The sequence below is a fragment of the Artibeus jamaicensis genome, unplaced genomic scaffold (genome assembly GCF_021234435.1).
Source record: "Artibeus jamaicensis isolate MK-2021 breed Jamaican fruit bat unplaced genomic scaffold, CSHL_Jam_final contig_1016, whole genome shotgun sequence".
In the NCBI taxonomy this organism is placed as follows: Eukaryota; Metazoa; Chordata; class Mammalia; order Chiroptera; family Phyllostomidae; genus Artibeus; species Artibeus jamaicensis.
The window spans coordinates 7,078,529-7,096,900 of NW_026521195.1; the positions used below are offsets into that span (position 1 = coordinate 7,078,529).

General features: G+C 45.4%; 1 long non-coding RNA gene across 1 annotated transcript in view; it reads left to right on the forward strand.

Moving 5' to 3' along the window:
• The window catches only part of LOC119035193 (uncharacterized), a 115,333-nt gene that overhangs the window by 82,578 nt on the left and 14,383 nt on the right, over window positions 1-18,372 (forward strand). The window contains exon 2 of the long non-coding RNA XR_008390845.1: window positions 12,426-12,555. This is a non-coding gene — a long non-coding RNA (uncharacterized LOC119035193). The remainder of the gene's footprint in view (window positions 1-12,425; window positions 12,556-18,372) is intronic.

Below are 18,372 nucleotides of genomic sequence, written 5' to 3' on the forward strand. Positions count from 1 at the left end.
CTGTAAGTAACAGACACTGTATAATTCATATCACCCTTCCAAGATGTCAGAACACATTATATTCACTTTGATCAGTGCAGAGAGCATTTAGAAAATCTGTCACAATTGTTTCATTGACTCTGGTTATTTTGTGGAGAAGTGAAATTATCGAGGCGTTTGGAAGGGTAAAATGAGGATATGAAGTGCTGGTTCATTAGTTGTAAAGCATAGATGGGCTAGTCCATTTAAATGTTTAAAATGCTACCTCCAAACAGCAACTCACATTCAACCAACAGATTTATGGATTCTTTGAAAAACAAAAAAATTTATCTAAAAACTAACAACCAACTTTCAAAATTAAATCTCTTCCCTACGAAAGACACTGCTAAGAGAATGAAAAAATTAGCCACAGACTGGGAGAAAATGTCTGTCACAGACATTTCTGATAAGACACTGCCATGCAAAATATACAGAGAACTCTTAAAACTCAGGAATAAGGAAACAAGCAATCCAGCTCAAGAACAGGCCAAAGAGTCTAACAGACATCTTTCCAGAGAGGTTACACAGATGGCAAATAATCATAGGAAAAGATTTCTCACATCTTAGTGCATCAGAAAATGCACATTAAAACAGTGCGTTACCACTGCACACCTACTGGAAGGGCCGGAAGCGAGCACCCTGACCGCACCACGTGGTGATGAGACTGCAGCCCTCTTGTTCCCCGGGCTGCCCAGCGGGACAGCCACTCCGGCAGACAGTGTGCGCATTTTTCAGAGAACTAAACATGCTCCCGCCATAAGGCTCAGCAGTTGTGCTCCTTGGCATTAATGCAGAACTGTGGAAAACATGTTCACACGAAAATGTGCACATTGGTGTTTACAGCAGTTTTATTTATAATGGCCAAAACAAGGAAGCAACCATGATGTTCTCCCGAGGTGAACAGATAAATAAGCTGTGATCCATCCAGATGATGAAATAGCATTCAGTCATAGAAAAGAAAACCCTGTCATTTGCAACAACAGGGATGGACTTTGAAGGTATCCTGTTCAACAAAGTAAGTCAGACAAAGACAAATGCCACTCATCTCATTTACACAGGGGTTGGCAAAAGCAGGTTGATAGTTGTGAGTATGTGAAACAGAGTGAATAAAGCATTTGTAATCATCATAACTACAGGTCTTGTTCCATAAAATATCTGCAAACCTGCTGTTGCCCACCCTGCATATGGAATCTAAAACTAAATAAATAAGGAAGTAAACACATGGAAACAGAGGTGGGGGGTAACAAATAATGGGAGAGGGTCAGAAAGCACAAACTTCCAGCTGTAAGATAAGTGAATTCCGAGGATCAAAATGTCCAGCACCGTGACTCCAGTTAACAGTGCGGTACTGTATATATAAAAGTTGCTAAGAGAGCAGATCTTGAAAATTCCCATTACACACAAAAAGATTTGTAATTGTTTGAGGTGATAAATATTAACTGACTTATAGTGGTAATCATTTCACAATATGTATGTATATCAAGTCATCAAGTAATACAGGGGCTTTTGTCAATTATATCTCAATAAACAGGAAAAAAAGGTGAGAAAACAAACCAGCAAATATGCTAGACACTGAAATTTAAAATACAATACAATTTACCACAGTTTTGACTCAGAAAAAGAGAAATACTTAGGGTATAAATGTAACAGAGTATGCACAGAACATACATGGTAAAAATCACAAAATGTTGATGAAAACAATTTAAATCTAAAGAAACAGAGATGGAAATGTCCATGTCTTAGAAGACAACATAGTAAAGATATTATCCTTAAGCTGATATACAGGTTTGATGCAGTTCCTACCCAGACTTCATTAAGATTTTTTGTGACTATAAATAAGACTATTCTAAAAATATATGGAAACACAAATGGAATAGAGGGCAAAAATAATTTTGAAGTAGAAGAATGTAGGAGGAATCAGTTACCCAATTTCAGACTTGTTATTTAGCTAAAATAGTCAAGACTGTGCGGTATGAACCGAAGGACAGACACAGAGACCGACAGGACAGGAGTGAGAGCTCAGAAAGAGGCCCACACAGATGTTTCCGCACAAAGTGGCAAGAGCAAGTCAATGGCGGAGGGATGGCTTCGTACGCAAACGTGCTGGGGCAACTGGGTATCCATCAGTGATAAACTGAACTTCTCTCTACACCCCACACACAGTATAAGAAATGAACTCGACATGGACCACTGGTTTAAATGTAAAACCATACAACTTTCATTAAGAAACCAGGTAAAAATTGCCATGCTATGGTGCTAGGCAAAGAATTTTTAGACTTTCCAGCAAACACATTGGTCCATAAGGAGACAGAAACGTGGATAAACTGGACTTCATCCACATGAGCAACTCTTGCTCTGTCAAAGGCCCTGTTAGGAGGAGAAGAGATAAGTCCTAGGATGGAAGCAAATATTTGCAAACTACATACATGAGAAAAGACTAACACTTAGCATTCTAAAAAGCCCAAAACCCTACAAAATCAGTCCCATTACACAGTGATCGTAGGGAAGAGGGGTTAACAGGCGAAAGAAGAAGGACGGTCAAGTCAAGGAACATGTATAAAGGACCTATGCACAAGGACAGTGGGGGCAGGGATTGAATCTGGGAGGTGAGGGGTGGGTAGGGTGGGGAAAAATGGGGACAACTGTAATTGAACAACAATTAAAATTAGAAAAAGGGAAGTGTGTAAAAGACATGAAAGGACATTTCACTGAAGAGAATACACAGATGGCAAATAAACATAAAAAGATGTTCAACATCATTAGCCATTAGGGAAGTTCCAATTAAAATCACCATGAGCTGTCACTAACCGTCTTTCAGAATGGATTAAATAAAAACAAATGACAGCATCAGTGCTGGTGAGGATGGACAGAAATTAGATGACTCATGCATTGCTGATGAGAATGGTGCACAAGGCAGCTGCTCTGAACCCGAGTTTGTCGGTTTCTTTCAAAAAAATTAAACATATCATGACCATATGACCCGGTGATTATACCATTGGGTATTCATCCCGGAGAGATAAAATCTTATGTTCACTCCAGAACGCATACGCAAATGTTCTTAATAGCTTTAGTCTTAATGGGCAAGTACTGAAAACAACCCAGGAATTCTTCAGTGAGCGAGTGGTTAACAAACCATGGCACTGCATACCAAGGAGTGCTTCTCACCAATAAAAAACAACAGATTATTCATAAGTATAACAACTTGGATTAATCTCAAGAGAATTCTGCTGAGTTACAAAATGTCAATCCTAAGAAGTTACATACTCATTACTCTCAAAATGTCAAAATCATAGAAACACAGAATAGATTAGTGGTCCCAGAGGTTGATGAGGGTGCAGGGGTGTGAGTGAGTGAGTGTGACTACCAGCTACATTGCACAAGGCAACAGGAGGAGTCCCTGTGGCAACGAAACTTGACCGTGTCAATGACAACATTCTGGGAGTGGCACTGTGCTATGGTTTTGTGTGTGTTACCATTGAGGAAAACTGTGTAAAAGGGTACTTGGGGTTTCTCACTATTTCTTATAGCTGCTTGTAAATCTATGATGACCTCAAAATAAAAAGTTCTATTAAAAAACAGTTTACTATACTCACCTACCCTCCCTCTGGTGGTTCTGTCTCCAGGCACATACTCGAGAGAAATGAAATAGAAAATGCAGCATAAGACACGCACGAGAGTATTCATAGCATCTCTTTTCACAAGAGCACCGTTTGGAAATGCCCCAGATCCTATCTGCTGAAGAAGAGACAAATAAATGCTGGTAAAATATTACACAACAATAAAAAAGAACAAACTCTTTCTGTGTACTCCTACATGGATGAATCTCCCCGATATGATAATGAGTTAGAAGAGTGAGACACAAAAGCGTGCATACTGTGTGAATCCAGTGTCACCAAGTTCAAGGACAAGCTCACTGACTGGCAGTGGAAGACTCAGAGCAGAGGTTACCACTAGGGAGAGAGGCACTGATCAGGAAGGTGCACCATGTCTGTATCTTAATCTGGACAGCAGTGGAACAGTTAGACATAAATGTCAAAGTCCAGAAAGCCATGACTTTAAAATGTGTCCCCTTTTTGCAGACTATGCCACAAGAAAACAAATTTAAGACATCAGATACCTAAAAATAAAACATACCAAAAATACTGTGCTAGTCAAATAACCTGTGTAGCCCATGGTGGAACTGTTCATAACCTGTGGTCTGGAAGAATTTTTTATCTCCGTTTAGAAATGCCATAATGGCCGTCATCAGTGAATCAACAAACAACAAGTGCTGGCGAGGATGTGGAGAAAGGCAGACTCTTCTGTACTGTCGGTGGAAAGGCAGACTGGTGCAGCCACTGTGGAAAGTAGTATGGAGTATCCTCAAAAAATTAAAAATGCATCTGCCTTCTGACACAGTGCTCTCCCTTCTGGGAATATACCCAAAGGAACCCAAAACTAATTCAGGAGAACATAAGCACCCCTATGTTCATTGCAACATTATTTACAACTGGGAAGAAGCAGCCCAAGTGTCCATCAGGAACTGACTGGATAAAACAACTATGGCACATTTGCTCAATGCAATTCTACTCAGCTATAAAAAGAAAGTATTACCCTTTGTGACAACTTGGATGGACCTAGAGAACATTGTGCTAAGTGAAATAAGCCAGTCAGAGAAAGACAAATACTGTATGATTTCACTCACATACAGTATCAAATGAACAAACCAAGCTAATGAGCAAAATAGACACGGACTCATAGATGGAGAGCCGATGAGAGCTAAGGCGGGGGTGGAGAGATTGAGCAGAAAGGTGAAAGGACTCATAGGCATGGACAACAGTGCGGGGACTGCAGGGGGAAGGGGGTCTGTGGGGACTAAATGGTACTAAAAATAAAATAAACATTATTTTAAGAAACATAGCTTTTAAAACCATATTAAATAAAGATAAAATATGTAGCAAGGTTATATGCATTTAAAAATAATAATAAAAAGAAATGCCATAAAATACAAAAGATAGCTAGCTGGATGCCAGAAGTTGGACTAGACCCTGGGTCACCAATCTGCCTGCAGAACTGAGGGGAGTATGTAGGTAGCGCCCAGGAATGCAGATGTTGGGGCTTAGAACAGTCACCCTCTCTGCAATAAGCTCCAAGATGGGATAAGCTCCCATTTAATAACAAGGAAAATGGAGCCAGTACCAAAAAGCAAAAAGGGAGAATTCACTGCAACGACTTACGAGAAGATTCCTGAATGTGATTATTACCGGAACCAGAATGGGACTGGGGGCAGGAGAAGGAGTGTCCCTTAAAGGACCTCTTCAAGCATTGTTACAGAGGTGCTTCATTTGTGTGGGGGAAAACCTGTGGTGTGTCCATGCGGGCACCGTGGGTACTGCTGGTACCCAAGGTCATGCGAATGCACTTTTAAAAGGGATCTGGTACTCTGTATTGAAAGTCCTAAAAGCGCACAAACTCTTTGACTCAACAGTTGCACATGCAGGAGTGTGAAGAAACTGGGATTGATTTTAAGAGAAGATGGATGAGTGGATTTATAAGCCTTTTCCACACAGCTCACGTCTCCCCGCCAGGGGCCTAGATAATCTCCTCTTGAATGCCGCTAGACTTACTGGCTCACTTCGAACAAATAGGGCACAGCAGAAGAGAAAGAATGTCATCTGCGTTAGATGTCTACATCTACATTAATACCCTTCTCGGGTTCATTTCCCCTAAGACATAGAAAGAATCGATCATGATTAAATGTAGACATTTCCCTGGGTCTTCGAGGATCCTTAAGCTCCTTGGGAGAATTCAGATTTATTTTTTATGGGTGGGAGGTAGAAAGATTTGTGTTTTTAAGGATTTGAAAAGAAAGTACCTCCCAGCTTTCAAAGGGAGGTGCAGGTTTTTCCCTAAGAACACCCCAATAGACTTGAGTGTAGCACACCCAGGGGAGCCGACTTCAGGCTAAATGGGTGGTGGGTGGTGGGTTCCCCAAGGACTGGGCACCGGTGTCCGGGGCTCAGGAACCTGGACGAGAGGGGAGAGAATCTCCTTCACGAACATCACCCTCCTTGGGGGACCTCCCAAGCCTTTGTGGCCAAGATGCCACTAGAACTGGAGTTGCTCAGGGACAGTGGACAATCAAAGAGGGGCAGTGGCATTAAATGGTGGCAACAGAGACCTTTTAAACCCCATTTAAATAGGGACCTTTACTCCTTGGAGGTGCGAGTCAGACTACCAGCCCTTCTCTCATCTCTGCGGCCTCCTCAGCAGATACCCGTGACTACGTACAGCTTTTGGTTCTATTTTGTTTTTTGGTTTGTTTTTTATTTGTTTGACAAGCCAGGGAAGGTGGAGGTAGGGATCAAGCCAATTCTTAGTTCAGTTATGCAGATCTTTTTAAAAAGTGACAGTACTTACACCTTGAGATAGGTGGAACAATTGATACCTGTTATTATAGTTAAAGTAAGTGTGGTGACTATGGAAATAGGGTATGGAAACTCCAAGGTGCCAGGCACCCAGCAAGGCTAGGCCCTGAGTGTTACGGGGGAGCCAGCGGCCTGCATCCCAGGAAACCTCATGGGGTGATCAGACTCACGATGGCAGACATCCAAGGTGCTCGGAAGTCTTCGCTGAATATATGAATGAATGGGGAGAGGTAAGGACTGTTATACGGGGTCCGGCACAAGTAATGCCCCTTTTTAGTACAAAATCTTTCATTGCAAAATCATCAGCATATAATACTGTAACATAGCAATTTCACACTCAAGCACCACCTATGACATTATAGGTGGAATGTTCAAATTACAACTATAAATGATTGCACCTATATTATTCCCCTACCCGCCATGCTGATGCAGGCCTTACTTCTTTGGGACCCTGTATAAAACTGCAGTTTAAATATTTATGAAGTGTACACATGAATACCTGTTCCATCTGCATGAAGGCACTTGGAGCAGAGAAGGTCAGGAGCTCCCCAAGGCTGCAGAGCCTGGGGCTCTGAGGCAGGATCCTGGCTCCGTCTCCAGCACCTCTGGAGAGCAGGCTCCGTGTGGCCCTGCCTGACATTATACAGCAAGGAACAGAGACAACAGGGAGAGCCCGGTCCACACCATTCTATTTCCTGCCCATAACTTACTGTTAGGCAGAAGATCAGTCCCTTATTGTGTATTATTTATTGCAACATGAATCATAAGTATAGAATCATCCACCAGCCTTTAATGTCTGGTGGTGAGGTGGAAGGACATGCCACAGTTAAAAGTCTGCTTCACAGGATAAACAGACACAGTTCTCCTGAGGGCATTTGGTCGCCTTGGCCTTAGGTAGTTCACCTGCTGTAGACATTGAGGGGCAATTAATTGCTTTAATAGATGGTTGCCACTCCAACTTGTGGAGCTATGCAAATGATTGGCTTATTTTAATGTTGGCCAGAACATTTTAATTTATATTTCTAATTGGTATCAGCTGTTTCGTCTGTCTTGCCAAACCCATGGCTCTGGCACTGCCACGGCTCAGAAATGGCTGCCACCAGGTCACTGCCAGTGACCTCCCGTTGTCACTGACCAGCTAGACTGAGAGGCCAGCCGTGGACCCGGCAAGCTGGGGTTCACTCGCACATACAGGAGAAGGCAGTCGGGTGACCTGAAGGTTGGGCAGACAGGGCTTCCAATTCTGCTTTGGCTTATTGTCTTTGTGATCTTCTAGAGATTGCCAGCTTAACTTCCGGAATGCCGGAGATGTAACTCTGGAAATGTAAAATGGAAATGATGGTACATTTCTTGTGAGGAAGCTGAAAACTGGTACACGGTAGATCCACAGTCATCTGATATTCCTCCCCTCAGACAGAATGTGAGTCTTGGTCCACATACTTGGCTTATAGTTTTAGTGTAAAGACTAAAAAGCAGGGTTACTGAGTTATGAGTTTCTTGAGTGAGAGATTCTCCTGCCCAGCCTGGTCCATCTGGTCGAAGCGCAGTACTTAGCACAAGGCAGGTGTGCAGACAGCGTGCTGATTTGTCTCATCTGAGGATTTTCCAGTCCCCTGGACACATGGCTGCAAATGGGTGCTCTGAGGCCACTCATCCAGAGTCACGGAACTCGTGTTTTGCTTTCAATTTCTTGAATTTTTACTTGAATGACTCTGTGCTGTTCAGTAACTCCCTAGTCTGCAGTTCTCCAATGGCTTACGAAGTGCTCTCAGAAAGACATTAAAAGTTTATCGAGGAGTAAAACTTAGGCTAAGCAAAGTGCTTAAAAACCAGACAAAAGATGTGCAATTTAAAGTGTTTGCTCAGCTTACAAATTCGATGGAGATCACTTGCTGATAAGAAATGTCTCAAGAAAAATTAGGTCAACTGATTCCATTCTCTCTCTTTTTCCAGCACCTTCCACACAGTTTGATTAGGTGTGTATAAAAATCATAATAATAGCTAACGCCTATTAGCTATGAATAGCTGAGATATCAGGAGCTCCTACTATGTACCAGTCCCCAACGTAGTGTTTTTGTGTTTAACTCATTTGTCCACCTTATGTGGCGGGTGCTATTATTGTCTCTGTTTTACTGGTAGGAAATCAAAGCACAGAAAGCTTAGACAACCTGTTCAAGGTTACACAACTACTCCATTGTGTAGGCAGGATTGAAACAGAAGTGGTCAGCTTCTAAGCCTACACACCAGGAAGAGCCAACATTGAACATTGTGTCTGAACAACACGAGGCACCAACATGCACTGGAAAGGCAGACCTTGTCACGTGCTTCTTTTAAGAGGTTCAGCTGCATGTTTCAATGCCAACTGGTCATTCCCTTCAAATAAAGCCAAAAATAAGAGAAACTGTACTTCTTAGGCAACACAAAGCTATAGATAAGAAAAATATTGAAAATATCTATTAGCATTATCAAATATTAGATTCGTATTTAATATATGGATATTTATTTGAATTATATACTTATAAATCATTTGTATATGTACATACATATGTGTATGTATGCATGTATGTACCTGTACTTAGAGGGGCATATATTGATAAATATATATGTGTGTGGTATATAGGACAAGCCTCAGACATCTACATATTCATCATTATAGACTGTGGATGTGTGAGTGATATAACTCAACCTAGTTTAAATATGTCACTAAAGGGTACTCTTGCAAACACCTGTTTTACCTCTTCCCTTGTCCTGACTTCTCATTGTAGCTATCTCCCCAAGGACAAGTTCTTAAAAGCTTCCACAAGCTTTTTGCAGGTGCAACCTAATATTTTCTAGGTCTCTCTCATGTCCCATCTGTGGGCATCTCAGGAAGAATTAGCTCTCACAAATGAAATCTGGGGAGGCAGACACCCTGTGTAACGCCCTGACCGGCGAGACCAGCAGCCAGCAGACAGATGCTTCCCCCTTTCTGACTCAGACTAATCGTTCTGAGATACATTTCCTAAGGTTTCCCAAAGGCTCCCAGTATGAAGGGACCAGTTGTCCGTGGGGCAGCCAACTTCTGGTGCAGGCTGGTGTTGGGTTTTCCTCCTTTCTGTTTCATTCCCACACCCCTAACTTCTCCCTGCAACCACGTTCTCAAATAAACTACTCATCATAAACCCTCACCTCAGATTTCTGTTTGAGGGATACCAGGCTAAGACAGGCATGGTTCAACTTGTATTTTCTCTACTCAGTGATTTACTTTATTGCTAAAATTTAATAAAAATTGGGACTTTGATCATAATGTCATACATTGCATTGCCTGTCAGAGGTCATCGTTGTAGTTGATAGCTTTTTAAAAAATAAGAACTTTCTGGGGTAAAAGGTTTGCAGGCTGAGAAGCATGCATTGCTGGTCAGCACTGGTCTGGTGATCAGAGCTGGTAAAATAATGATTTATGGCTCATGTGTCTGGAAAACAAATTGAAGTCATTCTCCCAACCAGATCCCAGTCTCAAGAAAAATTATATATTATCATATACAAGTCTTGGTGGGCACATTATGACTTTTAAAGGCCATGCATTTTATTAAATGCATAATATAGCTATGTGAAATGTTAATGGGGGTGATGTTGACTTATTCCATATTTTTTTAAAAATGAGGAAGATGATGGATGACTATTGAATGATATATTGTGATTCCACTGTCAAGTGGCAGTTTGTTTTGCTGATTCAAGTTCAAAATCCGAATACTGCTCTGCCTAGCAAGCCAACATTGCCATTTCCAAGTGGCTATCAATAATGTGGGCAGTGGAGAAGGGGAAGAGTGGGTCAGAATGTCACCTTGAGGCATCTTGGTCATCAATTGGTAGGATTCCCCGGAGCAGGGTTGCTCAGCTTAAGCACTACTGACATTTATTCTTGGCTGAACAACTTTTGTTGTGAGGAGCTGCCCTGTGCATTGTAAAGCACTTTAGCAGCATCCCTGACCTTGGCCAAAAAGATGCTAGTGGTACCGTCCACACCCAAGTCATGATGACCAGAAATGTCTATGGACATCGGCACATGTCCTCTGTGGAACGAAATCCCCCCTGTGGAGAACCATTCCCTTAGGGCAATGCACATGCTGATTGATAGGTGAGATGGGTAACCTTACAATACACAACAGAAGGGTTCAAGGTCTCAGAGTGAGGTTATTCTGTGAGGGCTTAGGCTGGATACCCAATGAGTGTTGAGTAGGCCAAGATGAGCTGCCTGAAACAGTGGTTCTTGAACTGGAGTGACACATCCGAGTTTCCCAGGGCACCTGCTAAAACAGATTCCCGGATCCCACCCCCAGCGCACCTGGTTCAGTCAGTCTGACATCCCGAGGAAGCAGATTTAGTAAGTCAGTCTAAGAACCTGCATTTCCCGCAGCCTCCCCCTTGATGCTGATGCTGATTCTGTGGGTTTGTGAGCCACCCTTTAACCAGCTTTGGGCTAGAAGTTAGAAGATGCTGGCTTTGGGCTAGAAGTTAGAAGATGCTGGCTTTAGGCAGTTCCAGTTTCAAGAAGAATGAGATAGATACGTAGATAAATAAGCAATAAAGGGAAGAGGGGCTAGGCAGAAATATATAAAGAAGGCGTTGGGACAAGGTCAAGAAGCTTTTGTGTTGAGAGTGGTGCTGTGGGGAGTTGCCCACTACTTATGCACGTTATGTGCCAATGGCACTCAAATCATCCTTTGAATGAATGAATAATGTATAACTCTGTGGGATAGAGAAGGGAGGGTGAATCACACACACTGGAAATTACAGCAGTGTTCAATCTTTGTTTGATTATTAATGTGCTATCTATATTACGAATTTATTTAGTTTTTCCTGTTCATTTCATTAATCCCTGGGGACCATGAGAAGCAAAATACTGTCCAAAAGGCAAGACAAAAAGAAAAACACATACATGCTGAGGTTACAGTGCCATTGTAACTTGAGTAAAGCAGGCATTTCCTTGTTCTTGCTTCCCATCCGCATGGCCCAGTTGAGGCTGTGCTCAGGAATTGCCGAGAGGAGTTCCAGCCATCTCCTGGCTCAGCGCCTCAGCCATTGCTTGTGCCCATGGGCAGACCAATGAGGCAGTTTATGGGCTCACAGGTGTTCATGTCTACGCTAATCTCATTTCTATTCATCGAGTCCCTCCCTAAGACCTTGGGTGGGCTAATGGCTCAAGCAATTCCAGTCATAATGCCCAGTTCCCCTGTTGCCCTATTAATTGGACCAACAGGTGAGCATGTGTGATAATTAGTTTTATGTTTCAACTTGGCTAGCTTGTGGTACCTAGTTATTTAATAAAACACTACTCTACGTATTGCTGCGAAGGTGTTTTGTAGATGTGGTTAACATCTAAAATCAGTTGACTTAAAGAAGGTTACCCTTGGTAACATGGGTGGGCCTCGTTCAATCAGTAGAAGGCCTTTGGAGCAAAACCTGAGAATTTCCGAAGAAGAAATCCTGCTCCAAGATTGCAGTCTTAACTCCTGCGTAAGTTCCCCCAGCCTGCCAGCCTACCCCACAAATTTCAGACCTGCCAGTTCCCACGACTGGGTGAGCCAGTTCCCTGAAATAACACTCTTCATATACAGACATATGTATGTATCCTACTTGCTGTTTCTCTGAAGCACCCTGGCTGATACAGTGTTTGATTAAGCAGAATCACTCAGAATCTTTTCTCAGTATATAAAAAATTTCCTTTCATCTCTGACTGAGAATCCTCGAGGATGTGGGAGAGCCCTGAGCCAACGCCCCCACGGAGTCATAGGGTGGGAGAGTGCGGGAGCCCCCGTCGGAGATGCAGGGAGCCCCGAGCTGTGCTCCAGGTCATCTGGAGGGCAGCCACAGCCGCTCGCTTCCTGTCACCGGTTTGTGTGGGTGTCAAACCTTCTGGCTTAAGCTAATTTGAAATGTGGTTCTGTCACTTTCAGCAAGTTTTCGGGATTGGCAGAAAGCCAGTACTGGAGTTTCAATTATGGTTTTGTTTTTTTTCAGTGAGTCTCTAGATACCATTTGGTGTGAGGATCGTGCATCTTTGGAGGTCACGGGGCGTGATGACCACACCGGCCCTGATTTCCCATGTGCCCGGGCATGCACTGTTTTTGTGCTCAAGCAAATGCTAAAGGTAAATGCAGACATCAGCCCTACCCTGTTGTAATGTACTTTGCTACCTTCAGCCCCTCTGCCTAAAGATGTCGCATTTATATTTTATGACCATACTGCTGTCACAGCTGGTTGGAGCAAGGCCGGATATCCTACCCAAAGAGATGCCTGCGTAGGTTGGCTAGCAGCCAACCATTTGTGGAGTCTGGTTCAGAAAGAGGGGTGGGCTGCTCAGCGTCCATTCTTGGGAACTTAGAGGCAGACTCCCAGGACCCTGAGTTAGAAGTAGGGGTAGATGGTAAGTCAGACTCATGATGCTGAGTTGAGGACATGGCAATTGAAAATGTATGAGTAGCCCTGGCTGTGTGGCTCAGCTGATTGGAGTGTGGTCCTGTGCACCAGAAAGTTTCGGTTCGAATCCCGGTCAGAGTACAGAACTAGGTCCCAGGTCAATCCCTGGTTGGGACGCACACAGGGGACAACCAACAGATGCTTCTCACAACAGTGTTTCTCTCTCGCACTTTCTCTCTCTAAAATCAACAAGTGTATACTCAGGACTGAAAAATAAAGTAATTTAAGAGATCACATGTATGTGTCTAACACATAAGGAAGGAGAGCAGGGGAGGAAGGTGCCAGTTGGTAGAGACCCATGTGGCAGATGTGCCCCGAGAGGAGGTGCCAGGGGAGCCGGGCTGCCCGCTGGGTGCGTCCCCGCCCCGTCCTCAGGCGCTGCAGCGATGCCGGGCTCCCCACCGGGCACCGTGAAGGCTCCGCTCCCCAGGTTGCTCTGAGGTGCATTTCCATGTGGTGCAACCAGACAGGCAAGGGTGTCCAGGACATTTAAACAGAAAACCAAACAAGAAACACTGTTGAGATGGCAACGCCTCTTAGTAGGACACACTTTCAAACTGTAAATTCCAAATCATCTGATAATGTTTAGAGAGAACATACAACTCTCAGAGACCCTACTTCTTTTTCTTTTTTAAGATTATTTATTGTTAGAGGGCAAGGGGAGAAGGAGGGAGAGAAACATTGATCCGAGAGAGAAACATCAGTCGGTTGCTTCTGGTATGCCCCTTAACCAGGGACGGAACCCGCAACCCACCCACACGTGTGCTGTGACCAGGAACCGAACTGGTGATGTTTCGGTTGGTGGGATGGCTCCCAACCCACTGAACCACACCAGTCAGGGCAACCTATTTCTTAATGAAGCCATTTTTTTCCCCTGCGAATACAGAACTGGTATTTTAGATAAATGTAACATCTATGCGTGTTCTTAGGTAATCCATAAATCTCACTTTTTGTGGCAGGAGACTTTGGAAGGCAGTGGGGGTGTATAGGGCCCAGCAGTAGTGATGGTTCTGCAGGTGCTTACACACTCCCAAATTCACTATGTTGCACCTCAATAAGGTGCTTAGAAAAATCTCAGTTTTACTGTTGTAGATTTTTTCAAAGGAGAAACAAACCACAAATAATTTCCTTTTTTAATGACGTCCAAATTTAGGTGCAATAGACACTGGCACACAGCTAAAGCCAGACATTTTTAAAAGAAGAAAATCCAACGCGGTAAAAGAGGAAGAAACGGTCCTAGTCTTAGCCGAACGGGAGAAAGGTGTTGAAAGAAACCGGGAAGGTTAAAAAAAATTATGCCAATTCTGTAACGTTGTGTTGTCACCTTTCCCTGAAATAGAAAAAGAAAATTATAATGTCAGCCCAGAGACGTAATCAGCGTCTCATCAGGGAAGAGCGTTACCTGGCACAGCCTGGCAATGGCCTTCGCAGCAGGTGCCCCGTGTCTGACCGGCTATATCCGTGAGATGAATGAGCACAGGTGCTGTAATAAGGCCACGGCATTTGGTTATGATAATGGCCCCTGACGGCCAAAGCGATCCATAAATTATAATTGAACTACAATTGCAAGCCGGCAGCATGCGACACAATTTATTCTAGTCAGCTCATTCTAAATTCAAGCCGGGAATCATCAGTGCAGGAGCCAGAAGACTGGGGGGCGAGTTCTCCACGGAATCCCGTCTCTACCTTCAGTTTTGTGATTTCTGATCGGGATGTGTCAAGTGTCGAGCTTTACAGAACTGTCGCTAGATAGTGGTCCCTCCAGTGGGCAGATTTGCCTAGAGTTTTAAAAGCAGGGGTCAAGCCCTGGCCAGTATGGCTCGGTTGGTTGGAGTGTCATCCTGTAAACGGAAAAGTCGGGGTTTTGATTCCCAGTCAGGGAACATACCTAGGTAGAGGGACATCCTCAACAGGGGCACTTATAACTGGCAGACGATCAATGATTCTCTCCCATTGATGTTTCTCTTCTCCTCTCTCCCTGTCACTTCCCCTCCTTCTAAGATCAGTGAGCATGTCCTTGGGTGAGGATAAAAAAAAAAGTAGGGTTCAAATGCTATAGTCAGCAAAAAGTCCCTGCTCACTTATTTATTGACTCCATAAACATTTCATAGTTACTCGAACAGTGTGTTGGGAGAGGCTGCACGAAGGCTCCCAGTCTTGGGAAGAGGGCAGCGCGCACCCAGGGCAGTGTGCAGGAGGGTTACGTGTGTGCTCACGGGGCTCTGTGGAGCCGCTCAGGAAGGCCTGTCTGAAACGGCCTGGCCGGGCTGAGGGCAGCTTCCTGAATTTCCTGGGAGATACACAAGCCACCCCGGTTTCTAAGCATTCCGTAACCAGTTACCTCCTTCCGGTACTTCCACGACTTCACATGTTTCTGCTGCTTTCACTTCTCTTTCAAGGGCCAACCCGAAGTTCCCTGCCTCTGTAAAAGCCTTGTCAACACTTGCAAATGGCACTTCCCAAATTAGGCCCACCTTGCTCATCATCATTGTACTGCCAGCACGGAGCTTACAACGTGATCTATTGCAGGTGCTCAGAGAATGTGAAGAGAGGAAAAATGAAAAGCATGAAGAGAGGGGGTGAAGGAGGAAGAGGGAGGAAGGAAAGAAGGGAGGAAGGAAGGGAGGAAGGAAGGCTGTCAAGTCCTGTCTTCTGGTGACAGCAGTTCTCAGGAATGGCACCCACCCCACCTTGCACACTGGCATTGCCCTGATACCCCAGGGACCCAAGATATTAGGTCAGAGCTGAGAGCACTGTAAACCGAGCAAGATGAGGCCCATTGGACTGTCCTTGTGCCCTCAGGGTGCGCAGTCCTAACTGACTAACAGAAGCAAACACCTCAGCAAGGGAAGAAACAGCCCCTCCTGCACCAGAGTGGAGCTTATGTACCTCTCACAGCACCAGGCCGACTTTTGGATTTCCTGTGGGACTTCCTCTTCCAGTGCGAAGGGGCAACCTCGGAGCTTCCTAGAGCAGCCTCAAAACAGAGAAGAAAGGCCCGTGACTGAACTGGAAAGCGTGAGTCACCCACACGTAGTAGATAGCAGTGCTAGCTCAGAAGCTCAGGTGTGCAAACAATATACTGCACTTCTTTATTTTCTAGAAGCCAGCCCTATTTTTAATCTAGCATCTCGTTTGTCCCAGGCCTGTTGTGAACGTGACCTGAGTCATCCTCAGGGTTAAACCTGGTGGATTCGTGGGTGACAGGTTGCAACATCTGGCCTTGGGTGCTGGGCACACCTGGTTTACACTGGAGACACCAGTCACCCCCGTCTGCTCGGATCCTGGGGTAAAAGCAGCTGCAGGCCTCTGCACAGAGCATTCCTTGCTCAGCTCTTAGCCTCTTGTCGGGATGCTACTGACCCCCCTGTGCCAGGGTGCCTGTCCTGCACCTTGTCTTCCTGCAGCCCAGGTCGCTGTGGGATATGGGAAGAACATGGGCGAGCCACCCAGGACCCCTCCTTTCCAGGTCACTCCGCCTCTGTCATCCAATACTGTTCAGCCCTTCGCTTTTCTGCAAATGCCTAGACTCTGTGTAAGCACTTATAGAGCACAGCCCAGGTACTGTTGCAGGTGACTCCTGCTCTCTGCCCCACCACATCCCGGACCGGTGCTGGGGAAGCTCTGAGGAATCAGCCTACAAGGACAGGGGAAGAGAAGAAGGAAAATGGGAGACAGTGAAGACAAATGAGATAGAGAATTCACGTTTCAAAGCACTGTCCAGTCACACCAAGTCCCCCAAGCCGGAGGTTCATGGTGGATGTCCACCCTCCCCCAGGTCATTGGCATCAGCTCATCCCCCAAAGGGGGTTTTGGTGCAGTCCCAGGCCTTCTGCCTGTGAAGACCCTCCCTTTAAACCTGCTGCCCTCAGCCCATGTGTACACTCTAGGGCTGGACCTGGCCAGGGGCCCAGGGGTGCAGACAGCAGCTACATTAACGCAGCACCTTTGTCGGCAGGCACTGCCATGGGGCCCTTGCTGGGAAAACCCGCCCTGTATACCAGCTGAGTCCCTGTGTTTATGGGCGAGTGAGCCTTCACCAGCTTCCCTGGGAAGATGTAGACAGTGTTCCCAGCCTCAGAAACACAGTTGTTGGCAGCTGCCCTTCACCCCGAGCTGACAGAGATGGGCGTTCCCCTGGTGTCAATGGGCTTGGCTGCTGTTGGTGCGGAAAGATGGCATTCTGGCGATGCTCTCACCGCCTGTGTGTGCGTGAGCGTGTCTGCAGAGCGCCGAGTGTTTGCTGGACAGGGACAAGTGCACACACACAGAGACACAGTCATACAGCCAGTCACACAGCATTACACTCGCACAGCCACTCAGAGTCACAGTCATAGTGTCACACAGACCCAGTCACACACACACAGTTATACACACAGGATCATACACATACAGGCACACAAAGAGAGTCTCACAAACATACACCCCACCTCACACACACACCAGCACATGCAGCATCACTGGATTAGTGAAAGTCCCAGGCAGTACTGACCTTACCAAGTCTTGTTCAAATATTTAAAAGTACATTTTTTCCTGGCTTTTCTTTCCACAAAATAGTCCTGGGACTATTTTCTCTGTTGCCTTATGGCATTGGCTTTCTGAAGAAGGCAGGCCAAAGAGAAAGCAATCTGTTGCATTTTCATCAGAATTGATCAGGCCCATCTGTTTGTCTGGTTTCTCAGAAAACTTGAGCACGCTTTGTCCCCAGCGTCAGCCCCAGAGGCTGGCCAAATAGGTGGCTAAAACCAGAAGGTCCTTTTACCAAGGTCATCATTTGCACTTACAGCTTCTAACCTTGGAGGCGTCTGGCATTAGCCTGGGATTATGTCTCAGGAAGTTGTAAAATTGGAAGGAAATGTTTACCTTGGGGAGATCCAGCAACTTGCCTGGGTCCTCCAGCTGGCGGTGGAGTGGGGATGCTGACCTCAGAGGTGGCGTGCTACTGAGTCTCCTCGAAACTGAATTGCTGGGCTGAAGAAGGTGTCTGGAACACAGCCAGCCTCTTCAACTTTTAGACGAGGAAGTGAACTACTTACTGGGCTCCCACAAACAGCCATTGGACGAGCCTGGGTCCCACTCCTGTTCCCCAACAATGAGTTAGGCTTTCCTGCAGAGGGCCAGGAGCCCTGCCAGATAGTGTGGTGCAAGTCCCGTGGAGAAGGAGGGCCTCCTGCCCTTGGGCTGTCATTGCTGGTAGAAAAATAAAGGACCAAGGGCAATGAAGTGCTGTCCCCAGTAGAATGCTTCAGGGGCAGAGGAAGGAGGGAGGCGTTAAGAAAAGGCTTCCTGTTAGATTTCAGCTGCAGCGAATCTGCGAGTGAGAGGAAGCCGGTCCCTGGGGACTTGGCCTCTGTCATGACTCAGGAATCACTGCTGCCTCCTGCCACGGCACAGCCTCGCCAGGCCTGTGCTTTGCCACCAGGTCTCTGCCAGAAGAGCGCCGGAGTCCCGGGTTCACAGTGGGGTGAGAGGTTCCTAAAGGGGGCCT